Here is a 15,007-nt window from a genome sequence, read left to right on the forward strand (position 1 = left end):
AAGTGTAGAAAATACTACTTAGAATTTCCTGTGTGGTGCAGTGGGTTAAGGATCCATTAACGTTACAGCTGTGATGTCGGCATGGGTTTGATCCCTGGCCGAGGATCTTCCACATGTTGCTGGTGGGTCCAAAATGAAAAAAGAAAAAGAAAGAAAAAAAATACTGCTTATTGCATAAAATTGTTGTAAAGGCTAAAATATTTTATGTAAACTACTTAGCAGAGTGATTACCACTCATTTATGTAATCAGTTTTTATAGGAGTCCTTCAATTTTTTTAGTAGTGTGCTAGGAAGACATAAGCAAAACAGATAGTATCCCTAATCTAACAGAGATTACTGTCTAGTCTAGAGCAGATGTCAGTAAACTTTTTTTGGTAAAGGGCCAGAATGTAAATACTGTAGGGCCTATACCAGCAATACATAAATGATTGGGTGCTGATGTGTTCCAATGAAAGTTTATTTATAGACTTGAGCTACACTTGGCCCATGGGCCATAGTTTGCTGATCCCCAGTCTAGAGGAATCAGGCCAACAAATAAATTACAAATTTTTATAAGAGCTATAAAGGAAAAAATATAGGCACTAGGAAATTATATAACAGTGACCTCAACTTACCTAGAATATCAGGAATATTAAAGCTGAAGAAGTTACATTTACACTAAAACTCGAAAAAAAGAGAACTATTAACAAAATATAAGGTGGCAGGGAACTTTACAGGCAGAACAGATAGGATATGCTAAGGTACTGAAGAAGAAATTTACGTAGCAGTTTTTCTTTTCTTTTCTTTTTCTTTCTTCTTTTTTTTTTAATTTATTTTTATTTATTTATTTTTTGGCTGCCCAGCAGAATATGGGGGCCCCTGATCCTCAATTGCGACCTACACCACAGCTATGGCAACTTCAAATCCTATAACACACAGTGCTGGGCAAGGATCTAACCTGCATCCTGGTGCTGCAGAGATGCCACTGATCCCACAGCACCCCAGTGGGAACTCCATGCATAGCAATATTTAAGAGCTCAAATAAGAGTTCCCAAGTGGCTCAGTGGAAACAAACCCAACTAGTATCCATAAGGATACAGGTTTGATCCCTGGCCTCTCTCAGTGGGTTAAGGATCCAGTGTTGCCATGAGCTGTGGAGTAGGTCACAGACGAAGCTCAGATCCTTCGTTGTATTGCTGTGGCTGTGGCATAGCCAGCAGCTGCAACTCCGATTCAACCCCTGGCTTGGGAACTTCCACATGCTGAAGGTGCGGCCCTAAAGCAAAAAATAAAAAGTAAATTAATTAGTTAAATAAAAAATTAAAAATAATGGCCCAGGATTGAGGAAGGAAATCAAAGGATGCTGGAGGGATAATGCTTTGAAACATTTGGAGAGACAGCCAAAGTCCAGATCATGTAGCCTTAGAGTCCTTGATGAGAAATTTGGATTTTATTTGAAATCTACTGAAAATCCATTGCAAAGTTTGAAAGGAGTGCATTAAACTTATATGTTGAAAAGATTATTCTGGGTGCAGTGTGATCACTGCAATAGAGGAGATAGAGTTTGAAAGGCAAGTTGAAAGGCAAGTTAAAATGCACTAAACCAGGAGCGAGACTATGGCAGTAGCTAAAACAGTATGGCAACAATGCAGATGGAGGGAATGAACAGATCAGAGACACCTTTAAAAGTTAAAATGGGAGTTCCCTTGTGGCTCAATGATAACGAACCCTGACTAGTACCCATGAGGATGCAGGTTTGATCCTTGGCCTTGCTCAGTGGGTTAAGGGTCTGGATTTGCCATGACCTATGGTGTAGGTTGCAGACAAGGCTCATATCTGGCATTGCTGTGGCTGTGGGTGTAGCCCAGTGGCTACAGCTCCGATGTGACCCCTCGCCTAGGAACCTCCATATGCCACAGGGGTGTAGCCCAAGAAAGCAAAAATAAATAAATAAATAAATAAATAAACATTAAAATGGATTGGATTTGGTGATTGATTCGATATGAGCATTAAAGGGAAAAGATGATCCCCATTTTCCTGAAAGAGGAACTCAGGTGAATGGTGATGCCATTCACTGGGCTCTCCAAGCATAAATGTTAAATATGCTGTTGAAAATAGGAGCTCAGAGGAGGTGCCATAAAACTGGTGTTGTATTTGTCCATAGACCGACAGAAGGGGATAAACTGATTAAGGAGATGAAGAAGAAATGAATGACGAGGTAAGTAGAAACCCAGGAGAGCATAATGCCACAGACTGCTGCTGAGACACATTGACGATGAGGCTTGAAAAGCAACCACTTCATTTAAAGGCAAGGAGTCGCTGATGTCATGGATAATCTTGGTTGTGAGTCATTTTGGAGGAGAGGATGAAGCCAGATTGCAGCAGCAGAGGATTAAGTGGCAGAGGATTATGAGGTGATGGAGTATAGATTGTTGGGAGACATGTTTCTACAATCTTTTTGTAGCCTCTTTCCTTCTATTTTCTATGCTGAAAACTCCATCTTGTCCTGCTTTACTTTACCCCATATTCCTGCTTGAAAAAAAACAGTCGCAGTGCTGGCATATAACTTAAGCTTAAGAACAAAGACCAAAAGGCATAAATTATTTATGTGGTCAGCTGAATGAGGACATAATGCGTTGGTCTAGACATGCCAGACCTGTGCAGATTGGCACGCCACCATTTGCACAGCATGGTATGTCCTGTTAAAACAAGAGAAAGAGGAAACTCATGGCCCCAGGGGGTTTATGAGCAGTCATTAGCAGAATATGCATCAGCAAGGAGAACAAGGTGCAAATTTAGGCACACTGGGTTGCTGCAGATAGGCATGCCCTCTGCGGAAGCACAATGATGATTCTCTAGATGCTATGCATAGACAGCTGATGCCAAGCTTCCTCAAATGCTAATGATTTTTAAATGCCTAAAGGTCAGAATAAAAGCTTAACCAGCTACTAGCTATGTGAATTTTAAAATAATAAAAGAACTTTTAAAATAATAAAAGAACTATCTATATCTGGCACCTACAACCCCCTCCTCACTTGATGAAATCCTAAAGAGCACAATAAAAGCAGTGTGGTTTCTTGAGGCTGCGCTCTTGGTCTCTGAGACCTTGAGGTGTCGTGCCTCCCCCCCCCCACCCGCCCCGTTCCCACTTTAAATTAAGATAAATGTCTTTGTGTCTTGTTTTATGTTAACTTTTTCTTAAGTTTCACAGCACCCACTCTTCAGACCTCACCTGCTGAGCTGGTGTTGGCAATAGATGACTTTGAAAACTAGATATAAAAGAAGGCAGAGCCCACAGAGTAATCTCTTAGTAAATGTGACTATTTTTTAGAGTCATTTAATTGTATATGTACTGGGGGATTTTTCATTTAAGTATCAATTTCCTTGCTTAATCCACACTAATTTTTAATGTTAATTCTACTTTAAAAATATGCAATACAACCAAATTGTTCCAGCTACAAAAAGAACAAATGGTGCAGTGAAATACATACTTCCCACCTGTCCTTCAACCCCCAGTTTCTTTCCCAGAGGAACCAATGGTGTGAGTTTAGCTACCTTAATTCTTTTTTTTTGTTTTCTTTAATTTTTCAAAAAGTTTTATTGAAGTATAGTTGATTTTACAAGGTGGTAGTAATTGCTGTACAACAAAGTGATTCAGTTATACACATATCCAGTCTCTTTCAGATTCTTTTCCCACATAGAATATCACAGAATATCGGGCAGAGTTCTCTGTGCTATACGGCAGGTCCCTATTGGACATTCATTCTATATACCTCAGTGTGCAGATACCAATTCCAAACCCCCAGGCCATCCCTCGCCCCCTACCTTATTCTTTTTAACAGCTTACATGGCAAGTATTCAATTTTTTGCTCTCTTTTTTTTTTTTTTTTTTGCTCTTTTTTTGCTCTTTCTTGGTCTTGGGCCGCTCCCGCAGCATATGGAGGTTCCCAGGCTAGGGGTCCAATCGGAGCTGTAGCCACCGGCCTACACCAGAGCCACAGAAACTCGGGATCCGAGCCGCGTCTGCAACCTACACCACAGCTCACGGCAACGCCAGATCGTTAACCCACTGAGCAAGGGCAGGGATCGAACCCGCAACCTCATGGTTCCTAGTCGGATTCGTTAACCACTGCGCCACGACGGGAACTCCCAAGTATTCAATTTTATATGTTATGGCACTTTATTTAACCAGTATCCTAGTGGTGGACATTTAGCATGCTAGCTCTTTTCCTGTTACAAATAATGAAGCAATGTTGTCACTGTAAGGCGAGTGCAGAGGAAAGGAGAATGAGCCGGGTGGGCAGGCAAAGAGAAGGAAATTTATTAAGGGAAAGGAGAGGGTGACTGACCCTTGAGAAGAGCCAGCCACTTGCCTTTCTAACAGGTCCTTCTTATACCCTTCTGACAGATCCTTCTTATACCCTGCGGATAGGAAATTGGATCCCCTGAAGGGAGAGTGGTTAGTTTATCTTTAGCTGCAGCTGGACTCTGGTGGTCAGGTAGTCATGAGAAAGTTGGAGGTGTCCCATGGTAGGGGGACATAATCTTTCTCATCATCTTGAGAAAGCTGGAGGTGTGCAGGGTCCCACGGTAGGCGGGTCTTGTAGTCTTGGGAAAGTAGGTACCAGCGGTGAAAACAGGGTGTCGCTTGAGCAAGGCGGTCAGTCTCACGGGTCACTGTGACCTCATATTTTATTTGTGAGGTCAGCACAATAAGCCATTTTAACAATGAGCCCCCATGTAGGCCCTAACAGTCATCTCATGCATGTGTGTCTTGGGTCTGTCTCCCTAGAAGTAGAGATGCTGATGGAGATTCTTGTGCAAAGGACTTGTTAGGAGAACATTCTTAGGGAAAAACCTATGAAAGTGAGGGAAGCAGGACATAGAAGGGGAAGAAGTGAAGCAAGAATGTGGTTTCAGGGGGTCTAGATATACCTGTTCTTACAGGGAGCTCTGGAGCATAAACTCAAGCAGAATCTTTCTGCCTTTAGGCTAGGGATCAGAACAAAGTACCCCAACATAGATAGTCACTGGCTCTGGGCTACCCTGGGGTTGGGGGAGTATGGAAGCAGCACAGGACTCCAGGCATGTCAGGTCCAGGTGGCTCTCATATCTCAGGGCAGCCTTAAGGGGATGGGCCCAGCAAAATGGTAACAAAGATTCCCCAGGGAACTAGGTGGAGGCACCAACAGGTTCTGCAAGGAGAGGTGAGTATAATTGTAGGATAAATTACTAGAGGTAAAATTGCTAGATGGGGGCAAACATTGCTAGTTGTCTGCTCAAACAATATCTACTCCCTACCCCCAACCCAATCCTTCTTCCTAATAGAACCCTGATTTTATTTGAAGTTGCTCTGTGCCCAATTAAAAACACTTTCTGGAATTCTCACTGTGGTACAGTGGGTTAAGAATCTACTGTAGCAGCTCCAGTGGTTGTGGAGGCACAGGTTTGTTCCTTGGCTTGGCTCGGTGGGTTAAAGGATCAGGCATTGCTGCAGTTGCAGTATAGGTTACACCTGTGGCTCAGATTCAGTCCCTGGCCCAGGAACTTCCATATGCCACAGATGTGGCCATAAAAAGATTAAACAAAACAAAACAAAAAACACTTTTCCATCCTCCTTGGCATCTAGGCTGGTCATGTGACATGTTTTTACACACTAAGATGAAGGTAGTAGTTTCTGAGGACAGTGTCCCTTCCTGAATAAAAGAAATCCTTTACTTCACATCCTTCTTTCTATGAGGAGTGTATATAAATGTGAGTCTGGAGGTGCAGCAGCCATCTTGTGACCATGAGACAGAAAACAGGAAAGTAAAGGCCTGTGTACTAAATGTCAACACAAGCCGTGAACAAAAATACGATGCTGCCCTGTACCCAGGCCTCAGTGTAGTAGTATCGGTAATAATTATTATACAAATTGAGATTCATGTATATGGTATTTTACAAATTACAATAAACTTTACCTCACTTCATTCTTTAAGTCCCTTCACCTCTGTGGGATAGATATTTGTACTCTTAAAAGTCTACCACACTATTAAGATCATGTAATTCATCGATAGCTAATTTTAAGTTAATTTGCTCTCTTTCTAATGATTCTTTGCCCTAAATATATGGGACTTTAAAATTTGGGGACATGGGATATGTCTTGCAGCATAGAATATTTGCAGAATGTGCTTCATACCCCCAAATTGAAGTTATAGAGTCTCAGAGAAGTCCCAAAAGTCAAAGAAAAGATGCATTAAAAGGGAGGAGTTATCTTATTGTGCAGCTGGTTAAGGATCTGGCATTGTCATTGCAGTGGCTCTGGTCACTGCTGTGATTTGGATTTGAATCATGGCCCAGGAAACGTCCACATACCACAGGCCCGGTCATTAAAAAAAAAAAAAAGGAAATGGTGAAGAAAGGATGTCCATGTTTGCCCATTCTGAAATTTTGCACTGTTGTCTTTCAGAAAATAAGTGTTCCCTGAATTTCTGTGTTCCTGAAAAATCCTAGTGTCTTGAACATGGATACTGGTCTACTGTGAAGATGAGAAGTTTTGCTTTTATGTCCTCCAGGAATATTTGTTCTTTACAGCCTTGATTGCCAAGCCTTTTGCTGCCATTAATAGGGTAATAAAACTTCTATATCTTACCTAGAGTCAAAGCCTTGCATTCCAGGATAGGGGAATTTTCCTCCTCCCTAGAGAGACCTTGGGAAGGATTTCGAGAACTAGCTCCTTACGTGTGTACATATTAAAAGACGCAAAAATTCTGGTTGTAATTTCAGAGAGGTTGATTTTATCTTCTCTATACAATTTAGAGAATTTAGTTTCCAAAGAGTAAGATTCCAATACTCTTGCCCTTCCATTCCTAAGGAAAATTAGTTTACATCAGGACAAAGATTTCTCCCTTTCTTCAGGAAAAGGAACAAGAAATGGTTTTCTCTTTTTATATAAACCCCTAGATTCATATTTCAGAGTCTTTCAATTACAGTTTGATCCCTCCATACATGTAGGCTTAGCCCCCAAGCTCTCACTGTGTCACCTGAGGGGTGTTATGCCTGAGGGACAAAAAGTGCAATGTTTTTCTGGCCCTGTGAATAAATAAAGTTCTGATCTCTGATCCAGAGACCTGGTGTTTCTACTAGGGTCTCTCTCTCCACCTCTCCCCAGTCCTCCTCCCCTTTCTAGCTCTCTGCAAGTAGGGGATTATCTCAGACCCCTCAGTTTCTGACTTGACATCTTCCTATAAGAAACTAGTTAATTACTTTAAGAGGGATTTCAACCAATATTAAGTTTCTAATTTGCATATAATATCACTTATGTATTAACTGCCTAAAATGGAGCAAATCTAAAAACTTGGAATCATTGAGAAAATCCTACTCTAAAAACCTATTGGTTTGTATACTTAAAAAAAATGTCAGTGCTGGACTTCCCATTGTGGCTCAGTGGGTTAAGAAACTGACATAGTGTCCATGAGGTTGTGGGTTCAATCCCTGACCTTGCTCAGTGGGTTAAGGATCCGGTATTGCCCTGAGCTGTGGCATAGGTCACAGATGCAGCTTGGATCCAGCATTGCTGAGGTTGTGGCGTAGGTCTCAGCTGCAGCTCTGATTGACCCCTAGCCTGGGAACTTCTATATGCAGTCATAATAAAAGAAATATATATGTATATCAAGCCATAGAAGACAAAATCTGAGGAACTGTTCCAGATTAAACAAGACTGAAGAGACACAGGGACTAGAACTACACGAAATGTGTGAAAAGGAAGTATTGTTATAGGGGCTATTGGAACAATTGGCAAGATTTGCATATGGACTATGTACTGATAATAATAGTGTATCAATGTTAGATTTCCTGCACTTGGTAAGCACTGTGGTTTTGTAAGAGAATATTTTTTTCTTAAACAATAGATGCTAAATTATTTAGGTGTAATAATAGGTCAGGATATCTGTAACTGAGTTTCAAAGGGAGAGAAAAAGAGGAAAGCAAATAGTGGAGTTACCGCTGTGGCACAAGTAGTTAAGGATCTAAATGCAATGACTTGGGTTGCTATGGAGTTGTGGGTTCTATCCCCAGCTTGGCACAGAGGATTAAAGGATCTGGTGTGGCTGCAGCTGTGGTTCAGATTTGATCCCTGGCTGGGGACATGCATATGCTGTGTGCATGGTCAAAGAAAAGAAAATAGGATCATATTTACTGATAACTGATGATTTAGGTTAAGGGGGTTCCAGGGTTCATGGTACTTTTCTTTCAACTTTTCTCTAATTAAATTTTTTTTCAAAATTTTTATTCTGAAAAAAATAAAAGGAAGAGTATTCCCATGAAGAAAAATTGAAGTGTGGTAGGTCTTGAGCTAACTATAGCCCTGGAGATAGAGTAATGGACATGATGTATTCCTAGGCCTCAAAAATACAACAGTCTAGGGAAAGAGATAAGCAAGTACATTTACATCATGTAACAAAGTAAAAAAGTGTATTATTTTAGAGTGTGATTATGACCATTTTCTTTCCTTAGCTTGGATGTCATCACTCTTTTGATTCCCCTCTTATCTCACTGGCTGCTACTTCTCTGTATTCTTTGCTAATTCCTATATATCTCCCAAGACTCTAAGTTCTCCTTGTGCCACAAAACTCACTCTTTGGACCTCGTCCCATCTCTGTCTTCTCTTCTCCTTAGATGGGCTTAACTAGTTGTAAGGTTTTAAAGTTCCTCTACAAGCTGATAATCCCCCAGTTGATACATCCAACCCTGAGCCTTCCTCTGAAATCCTGCGTATTCAACATATCCACTTGAACATCAGCTTGGCATCAAAATCTCAACTTATCTAAAAATAAACTTCCAGTTTCCTCCCAAACCTCTTCCTTCTCTTCCCATCTCAGTGAAGAACATCTTTTTCTTATGTGTTTAGAGCAGAAATTCTAGAGTGGCCTTTGACATCTCTCTTCCAAACTATATCTGAATCCTTTAACAAGTTTTATTGGCTTTAAATTAAAAATGTAATATATCCATAATCTGACCATTTTGTATCACTTCACTGCTACCAGTCTGTTTCCAGTCATCACCATTTCCTGTGCAGATTATTGCAATAACTTCCCAGCTAACCTCTCTGCAACTATTCTTCCTACTATTATAATGCAAACCAGATCATGTTACACTTTGCCTCCAAACCTCCCATGACATTCTATTTCACTCAGGATCTTAAAACCAAAACCTAGGTCTAATCATCCTGACCTCATCTCCTTATAGTCTTCCCCTTGGTCCCTCAGCTCCAGCCACACTGGCTTGCTTTCTGTTCCCTGAATGCAAGCATGCTTCCACCTCAGGACATTTGCCCTTACTCTTCCTTCTGTTTGGAAGACTCTTCATACGGCTTCCTCCCTCACATTCTTCAGGTCTTTATTCAGATGTCACCTTCATTGTGAAGTTTCTCTGACCACCCTATATACTATTTTGTATTTCTGCCTCCCATCACCAGACTGCCTATTCCCTTTGTTCTATCGTATTCTTTCTCCAAGGCACCTATTACCATTTGATATATTATTTATTTATTTGCAGTCCTTTGTGTTTCCCAACTGAATATAAATTTCTTGAGAGCAAAAATTGAGTTTTATTCAATATTTATCCCTAGACCTAGTCCAATGACTGCCATTTGCTAGGTGCTCAATGAACACTTGTCAAATACATGAATAAATGTATGTAGTAAACACACATAGAATTGAAAATAATAACTTTATCTGGTTAAAAGATTTGGAAAATTGAGAACAAGGTCATGTAGATGTTGGTATTTGGAGGACCTTCAGTTCTATGGGGAAATTGCCCTGCTCAGCAATGTGGAGGAAGGAAGTTGAATAGCTGGCTCTCAGACCATGAGACAAGAGAATGGAAACCAAGTTGTGTTTCAGACTTGATACTACCAGATCTCCACTAAGCCAAGGATACACTGGCTAATTGGCTACAAGTGTTCTAATTGATCTAAGGGGTGCATGAATTCCACAAAACAGATCCCCAGGCATGTACTGGTTGTTATAGAATTGGGCTTCCTCATGCCCATGGCATGCAGAAGTTTCTGGGGGGAAGAAATCAAACCACATCACAGCAGTGACGTCACTGGATCTTTAACCGCTAGGCCACTGAAGAACTTCATAAAAATAATATTAAAATGAGAAATGAACAGTCAACAAAGGCTGAAAAACATTGATCTAATTAGTGCCACCCTGGAGGAAGATCTGGAGATGTTTGAGTTGTAGCCAAAGGATAAGATAACCTGAGTGCAGAGTTTAGGTAAACTGAGGCTTGGGCTCCAGGACTGGGGACTGAATACCAGGGAACTTTTCTCTGACTGGCTTGGCGATTGGGGTTTGTGTTTATGAATTTGATGTTTCACTCACCAACACTGATTCATTTTATTAAACAAAGTGTTACTGAACTAGTTTCATTTGACTCCCAGCAAGCTGATCACTGAGATGTTGACATTTGCAGCAAAGAAAAGATTTACTTACAAGGCAGCCAAGCAATGAGACAGGAGAACAAGTCTCAAGCCCACCTCCATCAAGATAAGGTTTAGGGATATTTGTAGGATAAAAAGGCAGCATGGTCTGAGGCATCGGGTAAGGTGGTGAGATAGGTGGTGGTCTGCACAAGTATAGTTGAACTTCATGGCTCTTATTAGGATGCATGTTCAGAAAGTGGCTGCATCACTATGTTCTGAGGGTAGAGTTTTGACCTTCTGATGTCAAAAAGTCATCGATCGAACACTCACGTAAGCTCAGTTGACTGGTCAGTGGTCTTGACTGGTCTGAATCAGGTAAGAACTAGCTCTAAGTTGCTGAAAAACGACTTAGGCAACTGTTGCCATAGTGACCCATATGTCAGAGGTGTTATCTAGCAGGGGTGGTTAAGAGTCTTAAGATATATTGTCTAAGCTAAGTGAAGCTTGAGGGGTATGCAGATTGTAAGAACAACCAAAGGGAGCTTGATCAGTGCAGGCAGGTTACAACTTACGTTTATTAGACAAGCAAATTATTATTCTCATTATAGAATATTAGATTAATGGATCTAGCATTCAGTTTCAAGAAAGAAAAAATTTTTGGAAGGAAGTAGAGTTTATTCTCTAAGTAGTTGGTGTGCCCTGGCGAGGGGATGGAGTGCCCATGGCCTCTTACTGTTTGGTTTGCTTTCTTGGCCTCTCACCACAGTTGAAAAGAGACTACCTTAATAGGGAGAGCAACATAAATTCACAATTAATACACAGTGCAACAGTGTTCTAATGTACCAAAAAACCTCAGGTTGGTATAGTAGCAATTTTTAGTATTAAAAATGTATATTTCTATGGTACTTTACAAATTCAGGTGTGCACCATACATTCTCAATTCTCACAACCACCCCATTAGCTAGTGTCAATTCTCCCATTTTGCAATGAAGAAATTGAGACTCAAGCAGGTTAGGATGACTTGCTCAAAGTCATTCAATTTTGATCTAAACCTAGAGAGAAGATGTGTCCTAGTGTGTCCAGGAGAGTCCCAGTTTATACCTGTAGTCCTCATATAATTATTATTATAATTTTTTGCCACACCTACAGCATGCAGAAAAGTTCCCGGGCCAGGAATCGAACCTGCACCACAGCAGTGACAACACCAGATCTTTAACCCACTGCACCACCAGGGAATTCCGTTGTATAATTATTAATAGCTCTTCTTTCACTCTACAATGTCTCTTAGTTGAACAAGAAATTATACGGTCATTCTGCTAAAACTTACTTATTTCATTTACTCAATTCCAATCTTTCACTTCATTACTGATTTATTTCTCTACTTCTGGCAATTCAGAGTGGTTATAACAGCCTAAAGGGCTGGCTTCAGACTATGAAATCAATTCCATGAAAAAGGGCATTTCAAATTGCAAACAAGTCAATGAGTCATTTTTAAAATGAAAATTACCAGTATAGTAGTTCTATTACTTCCTAGGCATGTGGCTTTTGGAAAGTTAATGTGGAAAAAAACAGCCAGAGCAACATTAGCATGAAAGTTTACTTTCAAAATGTCAGGCCTTGGAGTTCCCACTGTGGTATGGTAGGTTAAGAATCTGACAGCTCTGGTCACTTTGGAGGCTCGGGTTCTATCCTTTGCCCAGCATAGTGGGTTAAAGGATCTGATGTGGCCACAGCTGGGGCTCAGATTCAATCCCCAGCATAGAACTTTCCATATGCCATGAGTGTGGCCATATAAATTAATTAATTAATTAATTAATTAATAAGTCAGGCCTGAGAAGGCTCTTGAAAGAGCTAAGGAATGGTCCATCTTGGAGAAAGAAGGAGCAAGAGTTTTATAGAATTTTAGCTAGGATGGAGGAGGGGATTGTCAGCCAAAATTCAGCTAGTTTGGGGACTATTTGGTCAGAAAAGCTTCTTAGAAGTGGAGAGAACTGTTGCAGATTAGTAGCTCTTGTTTTGGAGACTTGGATTTATCAAGATGAGTGGGAGGAACAGTTAGCAACTAAGATGCCATGCAAGAACCAATGGGAGGCATGACTTTAGGCAGAGACATGGTGGGGCCATGTGGAAAATTCTCAGGACTTCAGGGTTCTTTACATTAATTAGCCTCTACGTGCCTCATTAGCAGATGAGGATGCTAATAGTCTAGAGGGTGGTTCTGAGGATTGAATGTACTCAATACATAAATGTTCAATAAATTGCAGCAGTTATTATTTCTTTAAGTTCCCTCCTCCACCCCACTCATGTTCCTAAGGTAATAGCTAAGGGCATGGATTCTGAAGCCTAGCTGGCTGAGTTAGATTCCTGCCTCTACCATTTATTAGCTTTGTGACAACTAACCAAAAGGACCCTCAAATTATAAAAGACAAAAAGGCAGATTTCCTGGGGTCTTAGAATTGCAATTCAAGGATCACAGATTCAAGAGGAACCCATAATAGTTCCTCCCACTGGCGGGAAATGGGTAAACATTTTTATGGGAAAAAAGGCAAAGTTCATACAGGTTTATATGTTGTTTACCAAGAGTTTGGATCAGAAGGTAAACTCATTCCATACATACAGTTGGGTTATGGATCACATCTCGTCCTTAGTTCAAAGTAGTTCTCAGCAGAAGTTCCTGTCATGGCTCAGTGGTTAACGAATCTGACTAGGAACCACGAGGTTGTGGGTTCGATCCCTGGCCTTGCTCAGTGGGTTAAAGATCCAGCATTGCCGTGAGCTGTGGTGAAGGTCGAAGACACGGCTCGGATCCTGCATTGCTGTGGCTCTGTTGTTGGCCGGCAGCTATAGCTCCAAGTTAGGCCCCTAGCCTGGGAACCTCCATATGCTGTGGGAGCGGGCCTAGAAAGGGCAAAAAAAAAAAGAAAGACAAAGTAGTTCTCAGCATTATTCTTTCCAGTTCAAAGTCTAGTTCCCAGCATTATTCTTTCCTTTTGGCAACTCAGGAACTATTTAGCAGCTAATTCAGAGTGTTCAGCAAAAGTCCAGCACAGGTGCAAATGTGGAGGTCCTCAGGTCACGTTTCAGTCATTCCTGACATAGTTTTTTTTTTTTTACAGTTTTTTGTTTGTTTGGTTTTTGTTTTTGTTTTTGTCATGTCCATGGCATGTGGAAGTTCCAGGACCAGGGATCAAACCCTTGTCACAGCTGTAACCAAAGCCAGAGCAGTGGCAATGCCAGATCCTTATCCCGCTGAGCCACGAGGAAACTCTTGACATAGCTCTTTTGACAGTGACTTTAAGCAGGCTACTTAGCTAGTCTGTACCTCAGTTTCCTCATCTGCAAAATGAAACCATGATAGTACATACCTATCAAATCACTGAGAAGAATAAATGTGTTATTAAAGATAGGAGTTTCTCCTGTTGTGGCTCAGAAGTTAATGAACCCGACTAGTATCCATGAGGATGCGGGTTCGATCCCTGACCTCGCTCAGTGGGTTAAGGATCCGGCGTTGCTGTGAGCTGTGGTGTAGATCGCAGATGCAGCTCACATCCCATATTGCTGTGGCTGTGGTGTAGCCCGGCACCTGCAGTTCTGATTTGACCCCTAGCCTGGGAATCTCCGTATGCCATGGGTGCAGCCCTAAAAAGCAAAAAAAAAAAAAAAAAAAAAAAAGTAGATATGATAGCATCTGACACATGTCAAGTGCTTAATAAATGTTATTATTTTCTTCCTTCACTTACCTCTGGCTTTTAAAAGAGGGTAGAATGGAAATTAGGATGAAGATAAATATTTCCTGGAAAAGTTTATGGCAGTGCCATCTCCAGAATTTTTATGTAGTTGGACTTGGGCTGACAATTTGTTTGGAAAGGGGACAAGAAGGGCTTGGATTAGCATTAGTGCCTGTGTAATTTTAATGAAATTTCCCACTTACATCCTTTGATGTGGACAAAAGACTTTTTTCTCAAAGAATTAGCACAACCTCAGTTCCCATCACGTTGTGCTGTTCACCACTTCTCTCACCCCAACCAAGCTTCCATCCCTAACCACCAGCTTTCTCAATGCTTTCTTATATTTGCATTGCAAGGTCACCATTTTCTACTGTGATTACTATAGATCAATAAACATAACACAGTGTGCTAAAGAAGCGTTTCTTTGTACTTTACATAAGTTTGAGAAAATATCAATTGTTTACGACCAAGGATGAAAACTCCAACAGACATTCAGGGTGAAAGCTAGACAGGGTGCAGAGAGATTACAGAAGCAAGGAACCTCCCAAACTGTACTTGGCTCTCACCCACTCAACAGATTGGAACATAGAGTGGCAACGTGGTAGTTTGAAGGAGCTTTATATATTACAAATTATTCAGAGATGTTACTATATTTTCCCTAGGAAGGGAAAAATCTTCCTTTTCTGGCTTTTTGAAAGTAATGTAGATTTCTTCACATGTCATAAGTATTAATGACCAGTCCAACAGCTTTTCTTTAGGTCTAAGACTAAAAGAATAGTGATGACCTCCCATCTACTGTTTAGTAGTTTCATTCCCTGCATTCCCAAAATTTCCATTATTTTCTTGTAGGAACTGTTCAGATTCTGTTTAAAGCAAAGGCTCTAGCAATACT

General features: G+C 40.8%; 1 long non-coding RNA gene across 5 annotated transcripts in view; it reads left to right on the forward strand.

The window, feature by feature from the left end:
- LOC110260712 (uncharacterized) overlaps positions 1 to 15,007 on the forward strand; it is a 33,061-nt gene that overhangs the window by 2,257 nt on the left and 15,797 nt on the right. Inside the window, exons 2-3 of one of the 5 annotated variants that reach the window (XR_002344056.2) lie at positions 2,144 to 2,197; positions 6,428 to 6,587. The exons of 1 other annotated variant lie outside the window; for it this stretch is intronic. This is a non-coding gene — a long non-coding RNA (uncharacterized LOC110260712). Of the gene's footprint in view, positions 1 to 2,143; positions 2,198 to 4,709; positions 5,187 to 6,427; positions 6,588 to 15,007 lie in introns of those variants that run through there. 3 more of the 5 variants (XR_014803664.1, XR_014803665.1, XR_002344055.2) reach the window with 3 other exon arrangements.

The sequence above is a fragment of the Sus scrofa genome, chromosome 5, assembly GCF_054392235.1.
Source record: "Sus scrofa isolate SSC_HxYL_T2T_F1_AM1 chromosome 5, Sscrofa_HxYL_maternal_Yorkshire_Landrace_v2.0, whole genome shotgun sequence".
In the NCBI taxonomy this organism is placed as follows: domain Eukaryota; kingdom Metazoa; phylum Chordata; class Mammalia; order Artiodactyla; family Suidae; genus Sus; species Sus scrofa.